The sequence below is a fragment of the Phalacrocorax aristotelis genome, chromosome 2 (genome assembly GCF_949628215.1).
Source record: "Phalacrocorax aristotelis chromosome 2, bGulAri2.1, whole genome shotgun sequence".
Taxonomy (NCBI): Eukaryota; Metazoa; Chordata; class Aves; order Suliformes; family Phalacrocoracidae; genus Phalacrocorax; species Phalacrocorax aristotelis.
In genome coordinates this window covers 125,478,282-125,488,528 of record NC_134277.1, presented here as the reverse complement: position 1 = coordinate 125,488,528, position 10,247 = coordinate 125,478,282, and positions in this window count along the sequence as shown.

The following is a 10,247-nucleotide window of genomic DNA, read 5'->3' as shown; positions in this document are numbered from 1 at the left end:
TCACATGAGAGAGAGCCCACCACTCCCTGCTGTCCGTTCTAGTTACTAAAGTGAATGATTCTTCGCCTTTGGCTTCTGTTTTCTAGCTAAACCCACTGCATGCTCTGGAAACGTGAGATGCCAAAGTTCTAACAAAATACAGAGAGGAGTACTGTATTATTCATAGAAGATCTGAAATGCTAAAAAAAAAAAAAGGGCAAGAAATGGAACCATATTTACCTAATTCCTTTCAATGGGAAACAGTGTGTGCCAAACATCAGGGAGGGTAGGAATTTACCATTTTGTGTCATCCTCACAGGGAATTTGTGGCAGGTGAATTGGGATAAGTCCTGTTGCTGGTGTGGCTGATCTTCATATATTCCAGACTAGGGCTTGGTTTTCTTCCAACAGTGTTTTCTTATGGTCAGGTCTACGCTGTGCTCAGAGCAGCTCCAGTCTTCCTTCAGTTACTTTTTAAGTGGGAACAGAAACGGAGACCTCTATGAACATTAGTTAGTTCTCTTTTTGACCTATTTGGTGTGTACCAAAGGTACCTAGAAACATGTCTGAGCTCCTATTTCAACTGCTGTGATGGAGCTGACATCTCTTTCAGACACTTCTTTAATGATCAGATTTCTCTGTACCATGTAAAAGCTACTCTCCTGACAGATCCGTCAAAGCTTTTGAAGTGTCCTCTCCATTCAGAACTGGATTATTTTTCTTTTGCCCATCATGCAGTGGATTAATTTTCTTAACTGGCGGGCACAGCAGTTGCAGGCTTGTTTGATTAATGTTTTTACCAAAGTTTTCGTCATTCCAGACAGACTTTTTGGTATCTTGGTCTTGCTTTGTGAGTACAACCTTGTGCGAAGAGGCTGACTGCAACTTGGTTCAGTCCCTGAATGCGTTAATGAAAATATAAACCAAGCCCCACAACTGAAGCGAGCACATCCAAACCCCCAAATAGTTTTAGAATCCTAATTCTGGACAATTTTGAATCACATTTATAGAAGCAAAACTTCCTGGCTCCTTTTTCTCCTTGCTAAACCTGGCACCAGCACAGAAGCATAGTGCTTCTGACAGTGTTTCCAGGACCGAAGTTGCCATCCAAGTTGAGCAGTGGTGGGAGCACTCATTTGGGAGAGGCAGCCTCAGGAGAAAAATCTCAGCGGCCCTCGGGGCCTGTCTGGAGCAAACTATAAGCCAGTAGACTGTAGTATCTGGTATCCAGACTGTAGTACAGGTATCCAGTAGTCAATGCTGTATTAGACTTGCTCATCAGGTAGCAGCAGCACGTCAAGGGTTGCTATTTCTCCTTGAAAGCAAGCTAGCAGTCATGCTTGCTACCCGGTTCCTCTCCCTGTCCACTAGTCTTGGTCTACGTTCTTTCCTGCAGACTCCCCTTCTCCCCAGGAGGATACCCAGGATTGTTCAGAGCAAGGCTTGAATCACACTAAAGCTTTGCCTTTACAGGGGAGTGAAGCAACCTCGAGCACCTGCAGACGCAGCGCTGAGGCTTGCCTTGCGGTAGGAGTAGTGCGCGGGGCTGCCTTTGCAGAGAGCAGGCAGGGGAAGGGGCAGCAGCCAGGCTGGCCCAGCCACCATTGTCAGGGCCTCAAGTGCCCTGAAATATCTCGTTCAGCCCAGAACTGGCTCAGGTGTGGCCAAACAGATGAAAGGAGTTAGAGGTGAGGAGCTAACATGGTTAACTTCTGGTCTTTGTCCACATCCCAGCACTGCCTTCAAGATCCCCACAGAGAGCAAACCTTATAAGGGAAGACTGCTGTTCTAACAGGTGAGAAAGTTTTATATAAGGACCCTCTGGTATTTTTCTGTCATATGCACAGTAGCCACAAATACCATTTCTGAGAGGCAATAACCTTTTTGCATAGCAGCTGCAATAAATGACCCAACAGACACTCTTATACTAAGCAATTTATTTGACCCTACTGGTGCAGCAGCCAGGTCGTACACGGATCTGAAGTGGTGCTGAACACAGCACCTTCAAGTTGTTTTGGTTACTCCATGCCCAGTGCCTCATTTGCAAAGCTCTCCTCAGGAGCCAGCGGATGTACAGTTTGAGAAGCATTTAAAATTGGAGGATGGCTTTTGTTGCTGTCTGTAGCAAGGTGAGTCAGGAGAACTCGGCATGTGGGCGGCTAAGTACCCACGAGTGCGCAAAACCACTCTTCAAGGAGCAATGGGAGTAGAGAGCTGACCTAAAAAGGCTGCCAGAATATCTCAGCTGTTGGAATGCATTAATCCATCTTTCTTTAGTTTCTTAACTCTTAACATCTTCTGACCATTAATGGCTACGGGACCAGATACTGTCTGACTTTATTACTTACACAGCAGCATAGGTATTTGTACATGTGTGTTTGCGTGATGCCCTGTTTGCTCAGTATAAACAGGAGCATGGAACCTATTTTAGCTGCTGTTGCAAGGCAAATAGCAGACCATTATTATTTAATCCACCTGAGCTTTTCAAATGTCAAGATGATATCATTCTTCCTCATTTTGTCATTATTATGCTTAATCATTTTTTATTAGCTGGTGAACCAAGAAGTTCCTGTAGATGTGCTGATTTCTAACAGATCTTTAAACCATGCAGCAAAATGTGGATAGCAAGCAAATAATGATTTCTGGAGCCCAAACTCCTAATTTTAATGCAGATTTCTGTAAATGTAGGAACTAAGTCTATAGGAGCATTTTCATCAACGAGCAATTTGCCCACCTCTGAGGATTTGTGCCCCATTTCCAGCATCTAAAATAAGAGACAGCATCTGTGTTAGCAGCATGCTCACGTCGGGGCAAATAAAGGCAGAAACACTCAGGTTCCAGAATAGCATTGCCACCTCAACAAATATTTGCAATACTGACACCCCTGAGCTCCGGGGTAAAACACAGAGGACGAGCAGGTTTGGCAACAAGGGAAACTGATACACTCAAATATAAAGGACCTTCTGAAAAAAAACCCTGAAGTTTATATATCAGGTCTGTCCTTCGGAAGAAGCTTTATTTCTTTGTCAAGCTGTCCTGTTTTGACAGTTCCTCCACCTTTCCAGGCAGCACACCAGGCAAGAGACAGCAACGGAGACAGGCAGTCAAAGGAAAACACACGAGCCTGTAGTATTGGCTCTTTTGGGACAGAATGAGGACCTGCTTCCATCAAATTTAATCAGATTTAATACTTAGTTGCTGGGAACAGCTACTATTTTGCAACTGGGGAGAGGAAAAGACATTTGGCTGAGCGCAGGCAGGCTGCGTAGGGAGAAGGTGGTGGTGATTCATCCCATTATAAATGTGCTGCTGCTGGGGTGGGGCAAAGTCAATTTTAAGAGGTGTAGCAAGTGTTGGCAGCTGTGTGAAATAAATGAATAAATCAAATGAAAAAACCATTACTGGCTCCAGGTAATTCATACGTGCATGATCCACGTTTGCTGTCCTGGGATCCGATACTCTTCTCTGAGTGTGCTGCATTTACCTTATATTTCAGCAGAGAAAGTTGAAGGCTTATTTCTCCTAGGAATCTGCTTGTCTTCCAACAGCCCATCTGTAATGGAAATGTTTGATCCTGCACCATGTGCTGGGCTGTTTTCTTTTTGGTTTTCCCCCTTTCCATTTCATACCTTTTGCCCCTTTGTTTAGTGAGCAGTGCTGCCCCACTACGACCATCCTAATAAAAATGACAAACTTCAGCTGCCACCAGCACAGAGATGGGTTAATATTTAGCAAGGCAGGTTATCTTACCTTAGAAAAGCTGTCAAAAAGTAAGATGGCTCAGCGCGGCTCAGAGAGCGCAGTTATACCCCTTTTTAAGATGAAAGGAAAGCTCTTTTTGTATGCCTGAGCCCCAAATACATTTGCCCTGTCCAGTCTGAAAGCAGCCCTGTCTACCCACTTCTTGAAGTTAGGTCTGCTTTTTCACACTTACAATACAGAAACCATACGCGAGGCATGGGATAACCCCAAAACTGCATCACCTCTGCAGACATCTGAGGGAAAATGAAGAAAGGAACTTTGCATGGGGAAGTTTACGGTGTGAAAAAGGGTAGTTTGCTAACATTTTGGCCCACATTTTTTTTCATTTTTTTTCCCCAGGCATATTGTCTGGAAGTTTGCAGCCAGTGTTCCCTATGTCAGAAACAATAAGGGCATGGGGAATTTAAAAGCACTGCTGCCTTGGCACAAGTGGAAAACCACATTGCTGAAGCAGAGGTTTTTCCTCTGAACACTTCAGTGGAGCACCTCTGAGTGCTCATACCAAATCCTGCATACGCATCCTGGCAGCTTGCAGGAAGAGCTCAGCTCAGCGCTGTGTACTGTCTAAGACAGCAGCAATGCAAGCTGGCACATAAGGTGTGACTTGTTCATGCAACCTGATGTGGTCTGAAAAAGCCAGTATGAAAAAGTCCTCTCTGCAGTCTCTGCTTAAAAAACCGGACGTGTGGGACCTGGAAAGTGCCAGGACATGGAGCGCTGCCCTGCCATGGATAACAGCTCAGTTCTGGCAAGGCAGCAGGCGATGGTGCCTGGCTCTGTTACTCACCCTCCCCACCACACCTGACAGGCTGTGTCTCCTCACTGGCTCTGCCTGCTCCTGCTACACAATCTGATCTGTGCGCTTACACCTTGACAACTAGTCACAGAGTCTTTTATATTTGTCCCAGAGAGTTGTAAGATAAATAACAGAGAGATCCTGAGCCCAGAAGCTTCGCTGCTTTCTTCCCCCTACACCAGCTGCCTTCATATAAGGCAGAGCATCTGCCTATGGATTGGGCTTCCTGTGTGAATTTGAATGGCACCTCTTCGGTACTCTTTTTGAATTGAGGTAGTAGATAATGTAGAGCAAATTACCGCTTCTGATAACTCAGGTTTCAGAGAAATGTCAGATAAAGTCTTCAAGGCAAAGTGTAATGAACACAAGACTTTTATGTTCTTCAAGATTATTTTTCTCTAAGGCTGCCCTGTTTTTTCTTCCTCTTCCTTTAGGAACTATGAGAGCTATGATCTCAAAAGATGTTGCACATGTGCACACAAGAAAAAGTACTCTGAAGGATAAAAGTGCAACCAAACACTTCCCTTCCTATTTTGATTCTGCTTCAGGCAGAAATACAAAAAGAGTATATTATCTCTGTGCACAGTCAGAAGCATCCTGTGGCATAGGCTGCTAGTGAAAATGAATTATCTATGCAAGAGAAGTTAATTAAAGAAAAGGTTTTATGAGATCTGTAGTCAAAATAATGTTGAAAGAATTTAAACTTAAAATTGAGGTTTCTCATGTCCTGCTTGCATGGACTACTGGGGGAAGGGCATAGCTGATTGGAAATACAGTGCAGTGACTTCTCAGCCACAGCTCAGGGAGGGGATGTGCCACACTGGATCAAATCATTAGCCCATATTGCCACCTAAACCAAGGCATGCACCGGTGAGGCTGGCAAATTCCCGCCAGACAGCTTGCCCTTGTGCAATTCCGTAGGGCTGTGTGGTGGGAGAGGCAATTCCAGACCAAACAGCAACATCCCTGTGCCAAGAAGGAGGCACAAGAACCTTTCAAATGGGCAGAAGCCACAGGTGACATCATGTAGGTGGCTGAGTAACGGGGTCAGGCAGGAGCACGATTGGTCCTTTCGGTTCCCTCCACCCCTGCCTGCATTTTAAGGTCTCACCACGATGAGGAAAAGCAAACAGTGTGTCAGAGGGCCAACTGAGCATGAATCCTGAGGGACAGACTCTTTGAATCCCCAAATTTCCAAGAACATTTCTCATTTAATTGCATATTTTCTGAAGATGTCTGATTCTAGCAATTCACACATGGAAATCAAAGACAGAAGTTTCACTCTGTAATCCTTTCTGCAACAAAACCTCACAGAGGTGCTCTACAGGCAAGATACATTAATTTTATACGCTAGATATTACACCACTTCAGTGAAATCCTGTCCCATTAGGGTGTTGAAGAAGCTGTTATCACTGAAATCTCACATGCCTTACCAGCATGGAGTAACAGTCTGGGATAAGGTGATGTGGCCAAATGTAGAAAACTGTTAACTACATAATAGAATAGAGTTGGATAATTATAACTTTAAAGATCAGATGGATTAGATACAGAAACAAAAGCCCATCTAAAGGCTGAAGTTGATTCGTTATTAGTTACAAGTTACACATAGCAGTTCATGTCACTTTAAAGAAAAATATAACCATGAGCCATATTTATTCTTATTTTCCAATAATATCTTCCCTGCTGTCAGCTGGGGCAGAGAAGGGAGAGGTGTAACCACTGTGTAAGCACCAGTGCTTCTCGCAGCAGGCAAACTAGCCCATTTCTGCCTTTATACCATAACATGGAACTTAAACTTCAACCTGATTTTCCCTTTACAAACACAGAATACAATGCACTGTGTATGCTGCTCACATGGGTGTGATATTTGGAGATGCTCATTAAGAGCTATCATTAAGGCATGCTATATGCTTCATGCTGTAGCAGAGTTTATGCACATGGTAATTATTTGCATTTCTTGGAAACAGTGCTCTAGGACATTATGGCTGAGCTAAGGCAGGGTCTTCTTATTTTGGGGTAGGGTTTGTTATTTTTTTCTTTTTTTAGATTTTAAAATATAGGCTAGGTACAGTCACACACAAAAGTCGAAGAAATTCCAAGCCAGCACAACAGATCCTGAGGTGAAACTGTAGGCAGAAGATGGCACAGGGTACCTAGCAAAACACTGACCAGTCAGACATCAGACCTCTGACAAAATGCCACACACCTGTAACATAACCACACAGCTCCTCTCCCAGGGCTGCACCAACATGGTCGGCTGGAATAAAAATCAGCATGAAAAGGTGACAGCATTTGAAATGTAGACTCAAACATAGCAGATGGCAAGCACAGCCCAGAGCAAACACAAATTCCCAAAGGAAAACACAAAACCAAATATCAGAGACAAATGGGTGTTTAAAATAAAAGAAAAAAACAAACAGAAAAATAAAATGCCTTCAAGGGAGGATCTTGGAAGAGTTATAAAATCATCAGAAAAGAGAAAAAAGGATCAGTAGGGACAAACATGCAATAAGGAAGGGCTGAGTTGCATACTGCTGCTTGCTCAGTCTGAAGGAGCCTCCAGATGTTCCCTCTTACTCTCACATAACTACAAGTTGTGAAATAGCTTGTTTGCAGAGGGTGGCTAAGCTGAGGCTGGTCATGGTGTCTCTTGTCTCACACAAGCCCCGGGAAGAGAAACTACATTTGTTTCACTCTAATGGTGGATCCACTGGCATGGAAGAAGAGTGCATGAAGCTAAGGGATGGAATAAAGTAAGGCCAATGCTAGTGAAGATACAGAGGAACTACTGATGGTGACTACTGCCAGAGCCCCACTATTCACAGATGTTAAAAATGAAGTTAGGTCAGTATCTAAATGATCTTTGGAGTTTATTGAATTAATCATACTCCAAATTTGGACTGCTACAGTCTTTACAGAAACAGGAAATTAAAAATTAATAGAAGATTAACTTGCTGAAAACTATGAGGTCGTCTGGCGATGAACTGCAGCAGCCCACAATATCAGTAATAATCCATTAGCTCAATTCCAATATTTGTAATGGCAGTGTATTTAAGTTTATCCTTCTGAGTTTTGGGGTATTTTCACTGATCTTGCCTTCCATAAACTGGTCCATTTGGTTAATAACGTAAGTCATGACTGCACATAGCAGACACACAGCAGAAGGAAACACCATGTATTTCTTGGGTGTGATCATGGCAGTTCAGTTTATGCTCGCAGCAGTTAATGAGAGCCCAGTTAAAAATAAAAACTTGGTTACTGGAAGACACGGTAAGTATGAGCATCCCTTTGTCCTCAGTTTTATTGTGTAGCCTCCCATGAATGAGAAATCTTTCCATCTTGGAAAAACCTACCGCTTAAGAACAAACGTGAAGCCTATGATAAGCATGGCCCGCTGTGCATACACAGCCTTAAGCCACCCCTCCAGTCAGTCCGGCTCTACACCCTCTGGAAGCTTTGCTTTTGTCAGCAAATCAAGCTCTCTCCCCCTTGCTCAGTGAAAAGAAGAGCAGATGACCACATGAGAATAACATTGATGTAAACTGGTTAAATATGCATTATTTTGTGGTCAATATACTTGAGAATTCACTCAGTCCAAAAACATGCCAGAGAGCAGGTTTCTAACCCATCTTCACATCAGATTCACCTGTGGTTCTGTGCTTGACCATGGGTCTGAAATGCTCCCACAGCAAAAATACTACACAATATCAGTACTTTCCTACTTTCCAGCTTCATTTCTGAAGTCACCTGTGAAACATTCAGGAGAAGAAGAATAACTTCTCATCTCTAACCTCCCTTTCCAAGTCTCCCATTACTGTGGTAGGAAGACACTGCTCCTTCCCATGCACGCAGGTCTCTAGGTGCATTAGTAGCAGTATTAAGTCAAGTGTCTTACTAGCTCCCAAGCTAAGTAAATTACAGGAAAAATGTGCTTGAATAATTTTGCCAAGACACTTGGGGCTTTTATTACTAAGTCCCTATATTTAGTTTTTCTACATTTTTTTTTTACTGGACCATAGATCTATCTTCTTTTAAGGCAGGAGAGTAAAGAAGTGCTCTGAATAAGCACTGTTCAAGCCACTTGCAAAAATTTTCTCTCATTCCTTTCTTAAGAATGTAATTAAACTGTCTACTACCTTTGTTCAGCCTAAAAAGAAACTGCTTTGTTTATTTCATGCAGAAGGCTTACATTAAAAGCCTCCTGAAGAAAGCTTTTGCCTCAGAGGTTAATAATTTGCCTAGAAACATGCAAAGTAAATCCCGTTTACCCCAAGCTAACTAGGCCCGTGCCATAGCAGCTACCCACCCAGTTAATGTGTCCCGTGAAGCCCTGCATTTGGGGAGAGCAGTAGGCAGCTGTGTCAGAGGTCTCCAGCTCCTTTCAGAGACACCTAAATGCAAGGACAAGATCTTTAGGTGGAGACCTCTGGCTTCAGAAAGGCTGGTTAGCCCAGCCGCCCCACTTGTGCAAAGCAAGTGTTTTTCTGGGGGTGTGGGGCAGTCCAGCTCAGCGGAGAAGACCAAAAATGCTCCTTGTGCTGCCTTTCTGGGGGATGCTGTTTCACCTCACCTGCTATCTACTATGGGGTGTCATCAAATGACTTTCTGGTGCTCAAGATTGTGGCTTTGGTGTCTTCTGCCCCCTGATTCACATGACTGGTTAAGAAAATTATTTAAGAGTGTGTTTCTATTACTTGCGTTTTGGTTTCTGAGCCTTTGGTGGGGAGTCATAGGGTTACAGGGACTGAGGATTAAAGACTCGTTTGAAATAAAACAGCTACCAGTGGTGTTGGCTGGGCTGCTGTTCCCTCTATTATGCTTTGCCAAGCTACAAAAACAAACTGCTCCCTCCATGCCCTTAGCCAAACAAGATACACATAAAAACCAAAACCTTTAAGAATCTGTCACATATCATCCCTGTTTGCAGTCAAATTCACTTACCTGAGACATATGCATATATATTCTTCCCTCTTTTTGAACTTATGCTAATTATTTAGTTGTTTGATAGTTGGTTTTCCCCTCATCTCCCTTTCTTGGTCACCTGAGGGAGGCCAAGAAGCAGCATCTAAGAAGGAGTGGGAACATGGCTATGGGACAGACAGGCAGAGAGATCTGGGCACTGGCCTTCATTGCACAAACTTTAGGTGGTGCTTTGGGCAACATTGCACACACAAATGTGGCAATGAAGTCCAAGAGGGCTATTAAGACCATTGGAGATGCTGCCAAAGACAGCAATAACTTGTGTAATAGTTTAATGATTAAAGCACTTGCCCAGGAGGCAGAAGTAGAAGAAATGAAACCCTCCTCAACCCGAGGGGGTTTAAGCATAATAAGATCAAAGAAGCAGCTGCATCTTCCCCAGAGTTTTTCCTAATTATTGGGCTCAGAAGAAGGCTGGCCTGAGGCTCAGCTCTCCTTCGCCCAATACTTGATGGGGGTCATGGAATGGCAATGCCTTCAGGAGTCTGAAGGGGGGACAAATGCAAGAAAGCACCTTCTTCTGTCTCCTGTGAACAGGGACCTTTTCAGGTGATGGAGGAGTCCTGGGTTTCTGCACTCCCCTGACAGCCCTGAGAGCAGAGCCCAGAAATCCCCCTTTCCAGTGGCAGGGTCAGGCTCCTCTTGCTTCTCCCCTCCTCCATGCTATGGACTGGCCGGGGGACAGCTGGGGAGTGTGGCCCCATGTCGGAGAGTGCTTTGGCTCTGAGGG